At 44.9% G+C, this 17,360-nt stretch overlaps 1 pseudogene; it reads right to left on the bottom strand.

Moving 5' to 3' along the window:
- Positions 1-2,069: 2,069 nt before the first annotated feature.
- LOC136464165 (3beta-hydroxysteroid-dehydrogenase/decarboxylase-like) overlaps positions 2,070-17,360 on the bottom strand; it is a 125,543-nt pseudogene continuing 110,252 nt past the window's right edge.

The following is a 17,360-nucleotide window of genomic DNA, read 5'->3' as shown; positions in this document are numbered from 1 at the left end:
CCAATGAACTGCACGCCAGAGGAAACGAGCATAATGACAATCAAAGAAAAGATTTTGGATGGTTTCAAGTTTATTACAAAAACAACAAACTTTACCACCATTCCAATTCCTTCTTGCTAGATTATCTTTTGTTAAAATAACCCCCTTTTTCAGGAACCATATCAAGATTTTGTTTTAAGGGTATTTTTCATTTGTTATACCTCTTGCGTGACTTTCAAACCATTGCAGATAAGGAACTTATACATAGAATTTACCGAAAAGGACTCATTTTTATGTAAACCCCAAACAAACCTATCCGACATATTGTTGAGCATGATATGCATAATACTAGCAACTACCGCACTGTTGCCTGCTTTTTGTGGTCAACAATTTATCAGGACTGAATGCCCCCTAGCTGACAACATTTTACCCTTCCATCTGCTTAATTTTTTTTCGATTCTATCTTCTATCACTTTCCCGTCTTTATTCAACAGACTTCTAACATTCACTGGGATGCCTAAGTACTTAAGGGGAGTTGTCCTAGTTTGCAACCAAAAAGTTGTTAGTATTGTTCCTCACTCTCTGGCCTGCCCAAAACAGAAGATGTCACTTTTGTGATAGTTAATCTTTAGACTAAGCAATTGTTCAAAGACACAAAGTAACAATTTCATGTTCTTTGCTAAGTCATTGTCATGGTCTAAAAAAATGATTGTATCGTCATCGGCAACGTACTGCAAAATTGACAGTCCACCTTCTATTAGACGTGGGATTATTCCCCTAATAAGAGCCTCCTGTTTGGCCCAATTTAAAATAATTGCTAACGTGTCTGCCACTATGTTGAACAAAATTGGAGATAAATGATCTCCTTGCCTAAGGCCTTTCTTGGTCTGGAAGTAAGGTCCCAAATGATCATTTATTTTGATTCCTACATTTCCTCCTTGAACCACCATCTTAAACCATTCGCACCAAGTCTAATGAAAACCTTTAGGTCTAAGGGCTTGTTGTAGAAAGTTTCAATTTACTTTGTCATAGGCTTCTCAAAATCGATCTTAAAAATCACTCCATCTTTTTTTTCCTAAGTATGGAGTTCATGTAACGTCTCATGGAGAATCATTGCCCCCTCCATAATATTTCTACCAGGAATGAAGGCTGTCTGGGATGGCCTGATTATTTTATCTGCATGTTTGATGATTCTATTGGTAAGCACCTTAGTAAAGATCTTAAAGCTAACATTAAGCAAACATATCAGTCTATATTGCTGAATTTTGCTTGCATGTTTACATTTTGGCAATAGGATTATTGTTCCGAAGTTAAGGCTATGGAGAGGCAACAATCCACAGTGGATTTCCTGAAAGAGTGCCAAAAAGTCATCTTTTATTATCATCCAGAAGACCCAATAGAACTCAGAAGGGAAACCATCTGTACCTGGCACGGTGTTATGTTTCATTTGAAATAAAGCCTCCCTAACCTCTTCTTCCGAAAATTGTGCAACTAACAACTCATTTTCCTCGTTAGGAACTTGGGGTATGTCATCACGGTAAGGTTCAAACCATCATCACGAGAGGGCTAGATGTTGGGCCAAATAGGTTCTTATAATATTTTGTGATATACCTTTTTAGCTCTTCTTCATCATGAATTACCCCCTCTTCCTGATCTAACTAGAAAATTCGTGTTTTCCTGTGCTTGCCATTAGCTACCAAGTGGAAGTATTTCGTATTGGCATCCCCTTCTAATAAGTTCTTTACTTTAGCTCGCTGGTACCATTTTATTTCCTCTTCCCTTAAAAGGGTTGTGAGTCTATCATTCATTACATGTTTTAAATCTAAGTCACTATGATTCAAAGGAGGTGATTCTGCCTTATCCAATTCATCCAATTTAGAAGTCATAATTGAATATGGACAATTGTTTTAATTTGGACCTTTGATCTTACAAGCAATAAGCACATCGATTAGTTGCATGTTGCGTAGTTTTATTGAGAATAGTATTACATACTATGACTCTAATATGGTCAACTTTTACTTCAAACAAGGAGGATAACGTGATAGACAACAAAGGAGAAATTAATGTAAAAAATCATATCATTTATCTCTTCAAGATAATTTCATATTTCTGGACTGGATATATAAGTTAACCGCTATCTTTAGACCATCCTGGATCATAATTTAGAAAAGTGTGTAAGCATATAAAAGGTTATAATAACAAAAAAGGAATTGTGAAGAGACACCAAAAAGGGTTTAATAAGTTTAACCATGAGTGTCACAGTAGGTTTGTAGCCAAGTTCTTCAACAGCTTTGTTACAACTAAATGTTCTGTTAAGTGTCACATACTTAATCCTTGCTGATGTTACCATTCGAGGCTGGCATATTCCATAACAGTGTAGAACCATGTATGCCCACTCGACCAAATAGCTTACTAGCTTGATGAGAGGCAAAGGTATCCTTATCGTGAATAGTCTACAATAAACTTGCAACATAGGCCCTGTTCGCTTCGCTGAAAAAACAAGCCGAAACATCGTTTCGGCTGATTTGTTGTGAGAGAAAAACACTGTTCTGGCTGAAAAAACAAGCTAAAAAGTACGGATTATAAGAGAAGCGAACATGGCCATATTAGCAAAATGGTGTATCATTTGCTTTGAATTATGAAACTATTTAATCAATAAAACAAATAAACTATTCATCATAAATTAAAGCACATAAAAAATTTGACAGAGCACCTTTTATGTCCTAGTTCTTCCTGAACCATATGTAGAAAGTCCCAAAAAATGAATGGCTCCATATTAGTTATAAAGAAGTAGGCCTAAAACATTCATATATATATATATATATATATATATATATATATATATATATATATATATATATATATATATATATATATATATATATATATATATATTAGAAATTTGAATTTCCTCTCAAATTAAAAACATACTTTTCCACCACTAGTTTTTGCACCCTCTATAGTAGAAAGAGTTGTATCAGCACATATGTGACCATGTACCACATTTTCAACGTGCACGAAATCATCACAATTCTTCCCATCACCAATAATAAACTGCAACAACATAGAACTAATTAGAACTGCATAATCAAACAGAGTGTAGACTTTTCAATGAGTAGTTTCATTAGCTCCAATTGAGTTACAAAGGGTTAATAGTGCCTGTTGTAGCTTTTTGGGGTTGATTTGGTATGGTATTTTGTCTGCCATGCTAAGCCCTATATGTAGTTCACAATCCAGGCTGAACCAAGCTGGACGCGATAATAAAGTCTGTTCCAAAGTACATTCATATGGACCAATAACCTAAACTTTAATAGATAAATCTTGCAATAAAGGTATTGTTATGTTGTGTAAAATATTGCCGCTGTACCACTTTACTTGTACCACGTTGTGTAAAATATTGCTGCTGTACCATTTTATTTGTACCACATAATATTTATTTGAGCATGTACAAGAATAGTTCTCCTACACTCTTGCAATGATGGATCTAATCGGAATATTGGCCTGTCTGATAGAGCTCTAGATGAAAAAAATCTTTGCCAGCTCTATAAATATATGGATTTAGAGTTGTGGGTACGCCTAAGGCCTTATTTGGATCCATGTAGGTTGTAGTTATCTACTAATAATTATCTCTTTTGGATCCAAACATGTATAGATAATAGACTAGCTAATTGTTAGCCGGATCTTTAGATAATAACTATCCCACAAGCTAGACCAAATCAGATAATGAGTTATTAGCTAGCTAACTATTATCATATAATGAATCCAAACAAGACCTAAACTGTTTAGTTGAGCTATATCCTTTCTATTGTAAAAAAAAATCATAGTTTCCAGGTTCTTGATTTTAGCATATAGACTCCAGATTTGAGCTGGAGCTCAGAGTCTGGAGATGTGCCAAATGGGGCTACTATAGCCATCATTATATTATACTTAAACCGATTTGTTCCTTTGAAATATGTTTCAATTAATATTTAATATTAAGTATGTCATACAATTTCTTACATGTGTTTTTCCGTTCTGATCTAGAGTTGGTATCATCACACCCGAGCCAAAAATGCTACCAGGACGAATGCAACAAGTTAGAAGGTCATTGATGTCATTAGCATTGATGACTAACTTCTCTGCTTCTGCTTTTGTTTGCGCATATGGCTCAGGAAATTGCAAATAAAATCTATATTAGAAAAGTGCATTAATTTGCACTATAAACATATTTTTATAATATTAGTCAACATATTCAAAGAAAAATAGTATAGGCAAGCATGCCAAAAAATCTCTCCCTCAATGGGTTATTTCTTATCCTATCGCCAGTGGCTGAGTGTTAGATGAAAAGAAATGCACTCAAGGTATATTGCCTTGTTCGCTTGGCTGATAAGCCATGATTGAAAGTACTGTTGGCTGATTTATTGTGAGAGAAAAATACTGTTCGTTGGCTGAAAAAATACAGCTTATAAGCCAAGCGAACAGGGTAAAGTACTGAGTTGTCAATATATAAAATTAATATATAAATCTTTGTCTGTGTCTATGTCTGTGTTTATGTGTGTGTACATACCTTTTGAGCTATTAGTTTGAATTGAGATGCAACCTTGTCTGGGTATGGTAATGATTCATTTACGTTGAAAGTCCACGAAATCCATCAAATACAACAGAGCTAGAACTCGTGTGTATAAGCCTTTTCACCTTGCAGATCTTACAAGCATCAATTACACTCTTTGTTCCTGTGTATGCAGTATACATCAAAGCTAATTAGTAAATTTAACTTCCTGTATGTTACTTTATAAATGTGAACAAAAATATCCTTATGGATTCAACTGATTTTATCTACTAAAAAGTTCATATATTTGTTAATGAGTAAAGTTCACGGCCGGCCCTTGAACTTGTGAGGGTATGTCATCCCGGTCGCTAAACTTAGAAAGTATGTCATTTTGGTTCTTAAACTCTGTTTGGGTCTCATATTCATTCAAATGGGTCTAGGCCCACATGTCAGCTCTATCTGCCGCTGGGATCGGGATGTTGTCGTCTAGATGAATATGAGACCTAAACAGAGTATAAGGACCAGGATGACACACCCGCCATTATACCACAACCAATCTGTAGCGTCGGACAACGGTCATTAAAACGTAATATTAACGTCCAACAATCGATCGCTATAAATTTGTAACAGATCATCGGTCGCTATTTTTACTCGTACCGACGGTACATCAGTCGCTACATATATTTAGCCGTTTGCCTTAAATAATCGGTCGCTAAAAACACATCATAGAGTCAAATGATTGGTCGGTATAGCCCATTTTCATTTTGGCGCGCCCAGCCCAGCTCACTCACGCGTAGTGAAATTAGAGCGGCCCACAGGTCAGTGTATCAACCAAAACCCTATCTCCAACCAAACCCACCCTAGCAGCCGCCCGCGTCTCATCAGCAGCCGCGTGCATCTCGTCTCGCGGCCTCTTCACTCCACCGCCGCACGCGAGCTCGTAGGGGCCACCGTCCACGCCGTCGCGGCCGCCGTCCTCACCCGTCGCGGCCGCCGTCCTCGCCGCCATCCCCGCTGTGCGCTGGGCGGTGGGTGTCGCCGTACTCGCTGGAGTCGCTGCAGCCGTCGTCCCCTCTCCCACTGTCACACCCAATTTTAAGGATAAAATTGAATGCACAAAACTCATGTGTGCCCAGGGATCCATCACACACACAAGCTGACAAATTACATAAAGTATCATCACGGTGTCCTTACATCAGATCCATAATACAACTTAGTCTTACATCACACAGCGGAAAATAAAAAGATAATAAAACTCTCGTGGGCTTCATCACAGGGAAGGTCAACTGGTTGACCACAAGCCTAAAAATCCTTCGGGAATTCCTCATACCCGTTGTCATCTGTTACCCATCCGGGATTTTTATCCAAATAAAGAAAATAAACAAGCGTAAGTACATCCCGTACTTAACAAGTTAACATGGGGTTATGAAGCTCAAAAATGGTTGACTCTGGTTTACTGTGGCTGTAGGCTAAGCTTGCACTACCACTTCTACACAGATTCTATCTCCATTGAGTGATGTCACAACCATAGATTTCTCCAGACACTGAATCACTGTCCGGTGTTGTTTCATCCAATCCATTCCCAGAATAAGATCAATTCCCGCTATTCTCAACACAATAGGCTTCACTTTGAAGTCTACCCCCTTAAGGAAATGCTAGTTGAGGGGCTCCAATAAGAAGCTGGCATACTACCTCCCGGGGAATTTACTAGTATGGGGTTTATCATGGCACACAAAGGTATGCTATGCATTCTAGCAAAAGCTTGGGAGATAAAAGAATGCGAAGCACCAGAATCAAAAAGTACGATAGCAGAGATAGAGTTGACGCTGAACGTACCCAACATGACCTCAGGCGTCTCCTGAGCTGCATCAGATGACACATAGTTCACCTTCATAGTGTGAGGTGGTCGGGCGTTGAACTTCTGATTGCCGGTCTGGTTCTGAGGTGCTTGTTGGTTCTGCTTCTTAGGACACTGATGAGCATAGTGACCTACTTCTCCACAGCGATAGCAGGCGTTGGGATTGTTGGGTGCACCACTCTTCATAGGAGCACTGTTGGGCACTCCCTGGCATGTTGCAGGATTGCTGGTCTGTTGCGGGGGTCGCTGATTTCCAAACTGTTGCTGGTAGTGGGGGCGTTGCTGGAACTGGTTCCGCTGAGGATACTGACCACGGTTTCCCTGGTGAGTTGGTCCTTGATTCCTTTCCTGGAAACCTTGCTGGGGATAAGCACATGGGCGAGTGTTGCTTCCAGAAGCTTGCCCTTGTAGCCTCCTCTTCTTAGCTTCCATCTCCTTGCGCTTATCGTCAATCATGATAGCGCGATTCACCAAAGACTGGAAGTTAGGGTAAATATTAGACATCAGCTGGAGCTACAGTTCATCATAGAGTCCCTTGAGGAAATGGCATTGCTTATCCTTGTCATCCGCTACATCATTTGGAGCATAGCGTGATAGTTGTGCGAACTTGTCCCGATACTCCGCCACCGTCATGGATCCTTGCTTGAGGGACCTAAATTCTTCTTGCTTCAGTTCCACTAGTCCATCGGGAATATGGTATGACCGGAAATTATCCTTAAACTCCTGCTAGGTGATAGCAGGAGCATTGTTGGGACGTCTAAACTGGAATGATTCCCACCAATCCTGAGCAGCTCCTTGGAGTTGCCCAGAAGCGTACAACACCTTCTCAAGGTCGTTGCATTGTGCTATGTTCAGTTGTTTCTCCACAGCACGCAACCAATCATCTGCCTCCATAGGATCTGAGGCATGGGTGAACACCGGTGGACGACCTTTCATAAACTCTCCACGCTTATCTCTGACCTAAATAGGCGGTGGTCCTCTTGCAGGTTCATTGTCCAAGCGCTGCATCATAGCTTGCATCAGCTGCGCTTGCATTCCCAATATTTGTTCCATGGTCACAGGTGGCGGTGGTGGTGGATTTATGAGAGCATCACGTCCACGACCACGGCCTCTGCCTCTTCCTCCTCTTGCGGCCATCTGTTTTCTAACAAATGTGCAAAATTTAGAGATTTTCCGAATTATAGAGAGCTTACAAAAGATAAGAAACAATGCTGAGAATTTTCTGGACAAGATTCAAATTCAGCAGTTCAGTAAAACTGTTATAACTCGAGTTTCAGAGATCCAACAGAGATGCACCAAGATTTGTTAGAAATCTTAGGAGATCAGCTACAACTTTTATTTAGATCACTTTTACAGATTCTGATACACACATGGTCAAAAGTAGAGCTAAACTGAATCTGTTCTGGGTTCCAGACAGCGCAGGAACATCAAATTGTGTCAGCTAGATCTCACAAACCTGAATAGATATTGACGTGATTCTAGAGACATTTGAAAGATACAGAAGTCTAGTTGTCTCCACAAAAATTTTAGAATTTTTAACAGCTCAGATTTCGAGATACCAGATAAAGAACATAGGCTGCTCCAGAAATCAGCACAGCAGAGATAAGATAAAGCGAAACATCTGCATTAAGATTTCATTCTAAACTTAAGGTTCCAATCTAAGGAAGTTATGGAAATGACCACAAACTTCCAGAAATCAAACAAATACCAAATCAACCAAGTTCACAAATTAAACATCTAATCATCCAAGTTCATAAGACCAAACAAGACTAAATAAGAAACACGAACTAACGACGTGGTAATCTAGATCAAGGCACCTAACACCTATGGAGCGGTGTCAATCACGGTGAAGGACCGATGCTTCTTCTTATAGATCGGAGGCTGCCCAAGTTGTGCTCGAAGTTCATCCACTTGCTTCTGGAGGCGTCTCTAAGCCCTCTGAGATGTACACAGTTCTCCTTTGACTTCCTCATCCACCCCCTGCATAGCGTGGACATGCTGCACCGTTGCTTCCAGAGTCGGGTCACTCTCTAGTAGAGCCAAGACCTACCAAACACCCTCGTGATCATTGCGAGGAAGGAACCTGAAGCGATCCTCTCTCATGGCCTCAAATCGACGACCATGGTAGTGGATGTAGGTGTTCTGTGCTGCATCCTCCATGCCATCCAAGGCATGGGCTCTCCTGGCAGGGGCACAGTGGACAGTCTCCACCTCATGTCCATTCTTGATTTCGTTCCAGGCGGTGACCACCAGCTCTACCTTCCAGAAGGTAGCCTCCAATGGATGCTGGTACTCGGCACAGTGGTAGCTGATGGAGGCGTGAAAGTCGAGGTAGTAGTCGTCCAGCACGTGAGTGAGGAGGGTGTGGTAGTAGGCCGTCTCTGGAGCTGGCTTGAAGTAGTACTTGCACTTCCAGCCAATCTCCTCATCCACCACGGGGATAGCTGGGGATGGTGCAGGTGTAGAGGAAGTAGCCGTCGACTCCTCAGGTGTAGCTACGATAGGATAGACCAGCGCGACAACTGGAGTAGGAGCAGGTGCAGGCGTCGGGGTAGCCATCTCCTCGTTGTCAGAGATGATCACAGTCTCCTTCCCCGCCTGTCAGCTCCTCCCCCTTCCTCCCATGAGACTCGGAACCGTCCGCGCCAGACACAGCGGCAACCGCCGCCCACGTCGTGCGTCGTGGGAGCGCCTTCCCCCACGCCCGGCCTCTTTTTAAGCGAAGCCGAGCCTCCCCCGCGTGTCCCTCTGCTGTTCCCCGCTCCATTTTCGCCTCGCTCTCGCCTCGGAAGCCCCAGTAACCGCTGCACGGAGGAGCTCCGCTGATCGCCGTTCGCCGTTCATGTCGGCCATCTTCCCCGAGCCGACTTCGACCCTGATTTCCCCGCTGTGAGGCTCCCCTTGCTCTCCTTTTTCTCCTCGGCATTTTTCTTTGGTGTTAGGTGGTTTCTAGCGTCGTTGCCATGAGCGTCGTTGGCCCTTGGACACCAGCCATGGCGACCGCCGCCTCGGCCTTCCCCTCTGGCCACTTCATTGGCTTGGCCGAGACCCCCTACTCCCCCCGCTTACCCCGGTGCTCTCAGTTCTTCAAATCGTGAACCTTAGCCCCCTAACCGTGCTCGCCGGAGTGCTCCACGCCACCGGCAATGGAGAGCCGCCGCGGCTGCCACTGTTCCGGCCGACCATCCTCCTTCTCTCTCCCCCAGATTCGTTTCTGGCCGTTCCTTTCTAATCCGACGGCTCTGATTGGCCGATACCTCTTCGGGGGACAATTTGCTAAAGAGACCCTGTAATTTTCTAAGTCCTAACCCACAGTCCAAAGCGCATTTCCCCGATTACGCATTCTCATTTTGAAAACATAAAGTTCACTGCTTTAGTCTAAAATACGTTTTTAGTATTTACAGAAATGCCATTTGAACTGTTTTGCTTATAAAATTGTTGTTTTAGCTCCAAATTGATCCGTTCAAATCGCGTTAGCTTTGTAATTTCATAATCTACATGTTAGAATCATTGTTAGTCAAGTTTGGAACATTTTAATTTCCTGGTTAGATTTAATTAAATATATTGCTATAGGAAATCTCGTTTAAATCATAACTTTCGCATTTTAGCCCGTTTTTCGTGAACTTCGCGTTGACGTGATCGTAGCGAGACGTAGATTATTTTCACAAACATTTTATCTTGTTTTCTATACTGTTGGTGTATTGTTCTAATGATAGGAATGTTTGCTTTGCATGAATGCTTTTGGAATGTTGTATGTTGCCGTGTTGGTCGCGTTCAGACGGTGAGGAGAACGTTGGAGACCAAGAATTCTTCGACGACCAGCAGGACCAGCAAGAGTTTGTGAACCAAGGCAAGTATAGCATGGGCCTACCTTGATGTCCTATTTCACTTTAATCAATTACTCATTTGCATGTGTCTAATTTGATACCCGTAAGGACATCCTAGTGATTGTTTATCCTATTCCTTGTCTCCTATAGGGTAATTGCATATGGGTAGATTGCTAGTGCTCTAACTGAACATGATCTTTACGATGATGAATGATTCTATGGAACTAAAAGTATAACATGAGTTATAACAACTGTTCCATAGGGCGAAGGTGCAAATGACTTTTGATCATGTTGCTCCCGGCCCTCCATAAGGACTTATCTGTCGGCAAAAGCTAGGACTAACAGTGCAACCGGGAGAGTCACATGACTCTGACTTTAGCTCAGTAATAGGACCTTTTCTAGCTAGTTAGAGGTTACCTTTTTGGCGCAAATGGGGCTTGCCACGTTGGATATAGGGCTACCTCTGTTCCTATGAGTATAGCCGCGATGGATATGTGCCATAGAAAAGGGGGTTTCCTACATCTGCCTGCCAAGGAAACCTAGCGGCCCTAACTTGTTAGAGAAACCTATGAAATGGCTTCATAGTGTACCCTGCCCGCTCACCTTGGCAGTGACATGGGAGTAATTAACCCGGGCATATGGGAATCACGACTCGCGGTGAATGTGCACCACCTCTGCAGAGGGTAACAAACTGTTATAACAGCCGTGCTCACGGTCACGAGTGGCCCGGAAAACTCACAGAATAACTGGATACTTGTGGTTGATCATTTAAGTTGTTCTATGATGATATATGGTACACTTGACCCTAATATATGTTCTTATGGGATTAAATGGGAGCTTAAGCATAATTTGATAATATCTGAGAATAAAAGCTTACTTACTAAAAATGCTAACTGTAGTAAACCAGAGTCAACCCTTTTTGAGCTTCATAACCCCATGTTAACTTGTTAAGTACGGGATGTACTTACGCTTGTTTATTTTCTTTATTTGAATAAAAATCCCGGATGGGTAACAGATGACAACGGGTATGAGGAATTCCCGGAGGATTTTTAGGCTTGTGGTCAACCAGTTGACCTTCCCTGTGATGAAGCCCACGAGAGTTTTATTATCTTTTTATTTTCCGCTGTGTGATGTAAGACTAAGTTGTATTATGGATCTGATGTAAGGACACCGTGATGATACTTTATGTAATTTGTCAGCTTGTGTGTGTGATGGATCCCTGGGCACATACGAGTTTTGTGCATTCAATTTTATCCTTAAAATTGGGTGTGACACTCGCAGCCTACGAGCTCGAGCAGGAGCGTCCCCGAGCAGGTACTCGTTCTCTTTATGTCAGTGCAGAAAGTGATCAACAAGTAAATATTTATAGTTTTGCCATACGTTGTGATCGGAGGTGGCCTAGCACTCAATGACACATGATTTACACTAGTTCAGTCAACGTGCCCTACGTCCAGTCTCAGTCGGTCAGTGACTTTATTCCTGAGCCCAGGTGCTCGAAGTTTGCAGTAGGGTTACAAACGAGAAGGAGAAAGATGGGGGTACAAGAGGTCCGGGCGGACTCTGGTCGGAAGGGCCGAGAGTGACGGGAGCCCCGCTATGAGTTAAGTATTCAAGCGTGTGCTTGTGGTTCAAACTTGGCGGTTCTATGGTTGTGAACTAGTGAACTTGATCGATCTGAATCAATCTGACCGAGCTTAATAAACTTGAATGTTGGGAGAGAGCGCATCCCCTTTTATAGATAAAGGGGATGGCCTTACAAGTGAGAGGGAGAGAGTATGTATGCTTCTAAGCCTTGTTGCCCACGTCGACGGGTATAGGACGATGGTAGACGTCCACAACGCTGTTGGATGTCAGATACACGTGGGAGGTTGTGTTGTCTTCTTCGGGTATGGCAGACGTCGGCGTCTGCTATACTGTTGATTCCTGGAGGCATGCAAGGGGTTTTACCATGTTCTCCTGGTACGGTAAATGCCGGCTCCCACAACACTGTTGATGCCCAGAGGCATGTGGGGGGAGCCTTACCGTATGGGAGTTTAACGGCGCCCACAATACTGTAGGAAAAATGTCGGCGCCTACAACACTGCTTGGATTCTGACATGCTAGGGAGTTGCAGAGTACTGTTTCTGCAGGTGTACAGGGTACGAACCCCGGTATTACGGTTTGACTTGTGTGTCCTGCCTTACTTTCTCCGTCTGTTTCCTGGTCCTTACCGAGCGGACATCCCCGATCGGTTGATCCCAGTCGGCTCTGATCGCGCCAGTCGAAGAAGAGTAGTGAGCAAGGCCTTGGCGCATCCCCGGTCGAAGACGCGGGTCGGAGTCGGAAGTAGTGCTTTGGCCAGGCCTTCCGGTCGGAGAGGCCGTCCGGAGGCGGTTGGAGACCGAAGCGAGTGCTCTGGTCGAAGAGGTGGGCCAGAGTCGGAAACGGGCGTCGATCCTCCTCGGCCAGGCCTTTCGGTCGGTGATTGGATCACCCTTCTGGCCTGTCGTTTAGATACCTGAGCCGGTCCACGAGTTGCGCGTTATCTGTTTAGGCCGAACCTTTGTTGGGAAGCTGATCCACGAGAGACCCCGGATTTATAAACCCGACACTTCCCTTCCCTTCCCTCTCTCGTAGCCCACGAGGTCGAACAGCAAGTCCCCTTCCCAGGTTTCCATCCCCGTCCGCTGCTCCCTGTGTAACAGCACGTCCCCTTCCTAGGCTTCCATCCCCGTCCGCTGCTCCCTGTGTGAATGATGTCGCCTACATTTGATTGTTGTGTCGTGTACCAATTTTCTCTGAACTTGAAGTCTAGATCGAGCTGCACCAGATCGATTGCTGCTAGCTGCTTGCATTGCTGCCGATAGAAGTATCGTAGTACTGAACTGGGCATGACCCTCCTATCTAGGCATGCATATATTTGAACATGGAAGGGTTTATTTCTAAAGATCTGAAAGCAATCCTGGTCAAAGCAATTCCCCTCCCAATTTCGGTTTGTCCCCAAACTTTTCCCCAAAATTTTGGTTCTGAATCCCAGTTCTTTAGGTTTTAATTTGATTGTTTTTGGTAATACCCTGGAAGTGCTGTTCTTTGTTGTTTCTGAAGAGCAATAACAAGCTACCTGGTGTTGTTTCTGAAGAGCAGTAACAGGCTACCTGCAATTCGTGCTCGTCTGAAATTTATTTTCTTCTGAATTTTTTTGGCTTCATTTCAGTTCAACATTGTTTCTTTCCAGACCTGCTACAGCTTGTCAAGTGCTTGCTCCTATGTGTCATATTACTTCCTGGTTCCGGTTCCTTTCACTTGGAACTTGGAACGAAGTACGTGTAAACAATCGAGATCAATTGTTAGGATAATTTACTGCATGGAAATATGAAGATATTTAAGAGATATGTCTGAGCAGTAATATATGCACCGGTCTGACCTCACCATATTGTAATTGCAGCTGCTCCACTTGTGGGTGGACACCTTGGGAAGCCATTTGAACGTGCTCTTGGCAGCAGCTCTACTTGTTTGTATCGGTATGTTTCTGTTTCCCTAGCTGTTGCTTTCTTTTTTTCATGTTGTGGAAGTATGCGACTATTTCAGTGCTTATGATATGTTTTTTATTTCGTATTGAAATCTGGTTGATGTCTTGCGTGAAGGTTGAACATGGATAAAACTTGGATTGATGATAATGCTAGGTAAAAACCAATAACTTTACAAATATTGAAAGTTGTATATACATGTCAAATGGTATTTAACCTAAAACTTTCACATAGGCACACCAAGACATATTTGCAAGGAGTGAATGGTTCCTTAGCTTTTTGCCTCAGATCAAAGTATCAGACATTGCGAACCACTGTTAAAGCTTAGTTGGCCAGTGTTCTGTTTTTATCTTTTTCAAGCTTGCATGCAAACTGTTGATGACTTCTTGGAATGAAACTAAACTTCTGATGCCTATAATTTTGGGAATGCACCATTTAGTCAGTAGCTGCTGCAGCTATATTGTTCAGTTTCTAGCTGCTGCAGCTATATTGTCAGTAGCACTGCTGCACTAGTTTGTTCAGTTAATTATGGTTTGTTCAGTTTCTAGCTGCTGCAGCTATATTGTCAGTAGCACTGCTGCACTGGTTTGTGGAGGTGGCGCATGGCAGGACACTAGCTGTTGAGCTGTGCACTGATAAATCGTTAGTAGTTGTTGTCCATTGGCTGAATTGCACTAATACGTCCAACACCTACTGTCCTCATAAATTTGCACAGACCAGGCGCGGGGGGGGGGGGGGGGGGGGGGGGGGGGGGGGGGTAGGCTTACAACAGTTCCTGAAATTGAACGTGCCCAACTAGTTTCCATAAATCTGTTTTTTAACCTGGGAGATTGTTAGACTAAGCAATGTGTGGTTGCATGTATTAGACTAGGCACCGTGCGGTTGCATGTGTGTGTCGCGTGTGTGGCTGCATGTGTGCAGAGGTTGTATAAATATGTAACCGATGTTGCAGCAGCAGCAGCAGGCGCCGCACGGCTACCAGGCCGCTCCACCCGGCTTCGGCCTGCCACCAGGCTTCGACGCACCATCCGGCTACGGCTACGGGGCGCCTGGCTACCACGTCGCCCCGCCGCCACCACAGCAGCAGCAGCCGTGGACGCCCATGCATGGAGGCAGCTTCGACACGTCCTCGCTCGCCAGCAACTTCAGCACCATGACGCTCTCCCCTCCCGGCACGGGCGAATGGTATGCGGACTCGGGCGCTGGCTCCCACATGGTCAACAACGCTGGTATACTCACCACCTCTCACCCTCCCTCGTCATCGCATCCTTCATCTATCATTGTTGGTGATGGGAACTTACTTCCCGTTACTTCCGTTGGATCACACTCTTTTTCGAACACTCGGCGTCCTCTAGTTCTTTCTAATGTTTTAGTTTCTCCAAACATTATTAAGAATCTGATTTCAGTTCGCCGTTTTACTACTGATAATAATTGTTCCATTGAGTTTGATCCCTTCGGCCTTTCTGTGAAGGATCTTCAGACACGGAGCGTGATCGCCAGGTGCAATAGCACGGGAGATCTTTACCCGTTCTTCACGCCATCCAGCACCACTGCCCTCACTGCTGCTGCATCCTCCACCACTCTATGGCATCGTCGTCTCGGTCATATCGGTTATGAGGCTTTGTCCACGCTCATTAGTTCCAATGCTATTCCATGTAATAAGCGCCATGATACTCATATTTGCCACGCTTGTCAGCTTGGTCGCCATGTGCGCCTTCCTTTTAGCATGTCAAACTCTCGTGCCTCGCACGCCTTTGATTTAATACATTGTGATCTTTGGACATCCCCAGTTGTTAGTGCGTCTGGCTACAAATATTATCTTGTTATTTTAGATGACTGCACACACTACACTTGGACGTTTCCTTTACGCCTCAAATCCGACACGTTTGGTGCTATTACTCACTTTTTTTCCTATGTGCGTACGCAGTTCGGCTCCTCCATCAAGGCAGTCCAGTGCGACAACGGCCGTGAATTCGACCATTCTTCGGCCCGCACGTTCTTCCTCACTCATGGAGTCGTTCTTCGCATGTCCTGCCCTTACACTTCACAGCAAAATGGGCGGGCTGAGCGCATTCTTCGCACTATAAATAATATTGTGCGCTCCATTCTTTTTCAGGCTAGTCTTCCTCCCGTTTATTGGGCTGACTCCTTGCACACTGCAACATATCTTCTCAATCGTCACCCCACTAAAACCCTCGACGGCCTCACTCCTTTCTTTTCCCTATATGGCACGCAGCCTACGTATGATCACTTACGCGTTTTTGGCTGTGCTTGCTATCCCAACCTATCATCCACAGCTCCACATAAACTTTCACCTCGATCCACTCTGTGTGTGTTCCTGGGATACTCCACTGATCATAAGGGTTATCGGTGTCTTGATCTTCACACAAACCGTATTATCATCTCTCGCCATGTCACCTTCGATGAGATGGTTTTCCCCTTCGCCGATATGTCCTCTCCCCCCCAGGACCACACCACACTTGAGTTTTTGGATGCTGATGATTCCTCTTCGCCCGATGGCGCAAGAGCTGTGCTTGCAGGTACCCGCCTTCCCGGCGGCATGGATGCTGCTCCGGGGGGTCATACCGACTCTCTGGCCACGGGCGGCCTCGACCCCACCGCCTCGGCCCCGGGCGGCCACGGCGCGCCGACCACGGGCGGCCACGGCGCGTTGGCCACGGGCGGCCATGGCTCCTCTCCAGCTGAGCCGGCCACGGGTGCTGCTGGTGGCCCCGCTTCGACCGCGTCTGGTGCCACTGCCCCTGCGGACGGTCCGTCCCAGGCTGCTGCCAGTGGCGCCGGGCACCCAGCCGGCCGCACCACCGCCACAGTTCCTCTCCAGCAAGCACCTGTCGTCAACGCGCACGGCATGCGCACACGCGGCAAGGACGGCATCCGGCAGCCCGTTGACCGTCTCAACCTTCACGCGGCACCGCTGTCCCCTGTGCCTTCCTCAGTCCGTACTGCCCTGACTGACCCTGCATGGCGCCGTGCAATGCAGGATGAGTTTGATGCTCTGTAGGCTAATGACACATGGACCCTGGTGTCTCGACCGTCCGGTGTCAACCTTGTTACTGGGAAATGGGTGTTTCGTCACAAGTTCAAGTCTGATGGCTCTCTGGACCGTTACAAAGCTCGTTGGGTACTCCGCGGCTTCACACAGCATCCAGGTATCGACTATGATGAGACTTTCAGCCCAGTGGTCAAACCAGCAACCATCCGCACAGTTCTTACTCTGGCACTCTCTCATTCATGGCCTATTCATCAGCTTGATGTGAAGAATGCATTTCTCCATGGCATCCTGAATGAGATAGTATATTGTGTTCAGCCTGCTGGTTTTGTTGACACCTCCCGCCCAGATTATGTGTGCCGGTTGAACAAGTCACTCTACGGTTTGAAGCAAGCACCCCGAGCCTGGCATCATCGCTTCGCAAGTCATATCACTTCTCTCGGATTTGTTGAGGCAAAGACTGACAGTTCTCTGTTCATATACAGCCGGGGTACTGATGTGGCATTCTTGCTTCTCTATGTTGATGACATTGTTCTTACAGCCTCCTCTATGAGTTTTCTGCAGCGGATCATCCATGCTCTCCGCCAAGAATTCTCTATGACAGATATGGGGGCTCTTCACCACTTCCTCGGCGTCAGTGTGCAGCGTCAGA

This window comes from Miscanthus floridulus, chromosome 1 (assembly GCF_019320115.1).
Source record: "Miscanthus floridulus cultivar M001 chromosome 1, ASM1932011v1, whole genome shotgun sequence".
Taxonomy (NCBI): Eukaryota; Viridiplantae; Streptophyta; class Magnoliopsida; order Poales; family Poaceae; genus Miscanthus; species Miscanthus floridulus.
Note: the sequence above shows the minus strand (reverse complement) of the source record. Positions and strands in the feature narration are given on the sequence as shown.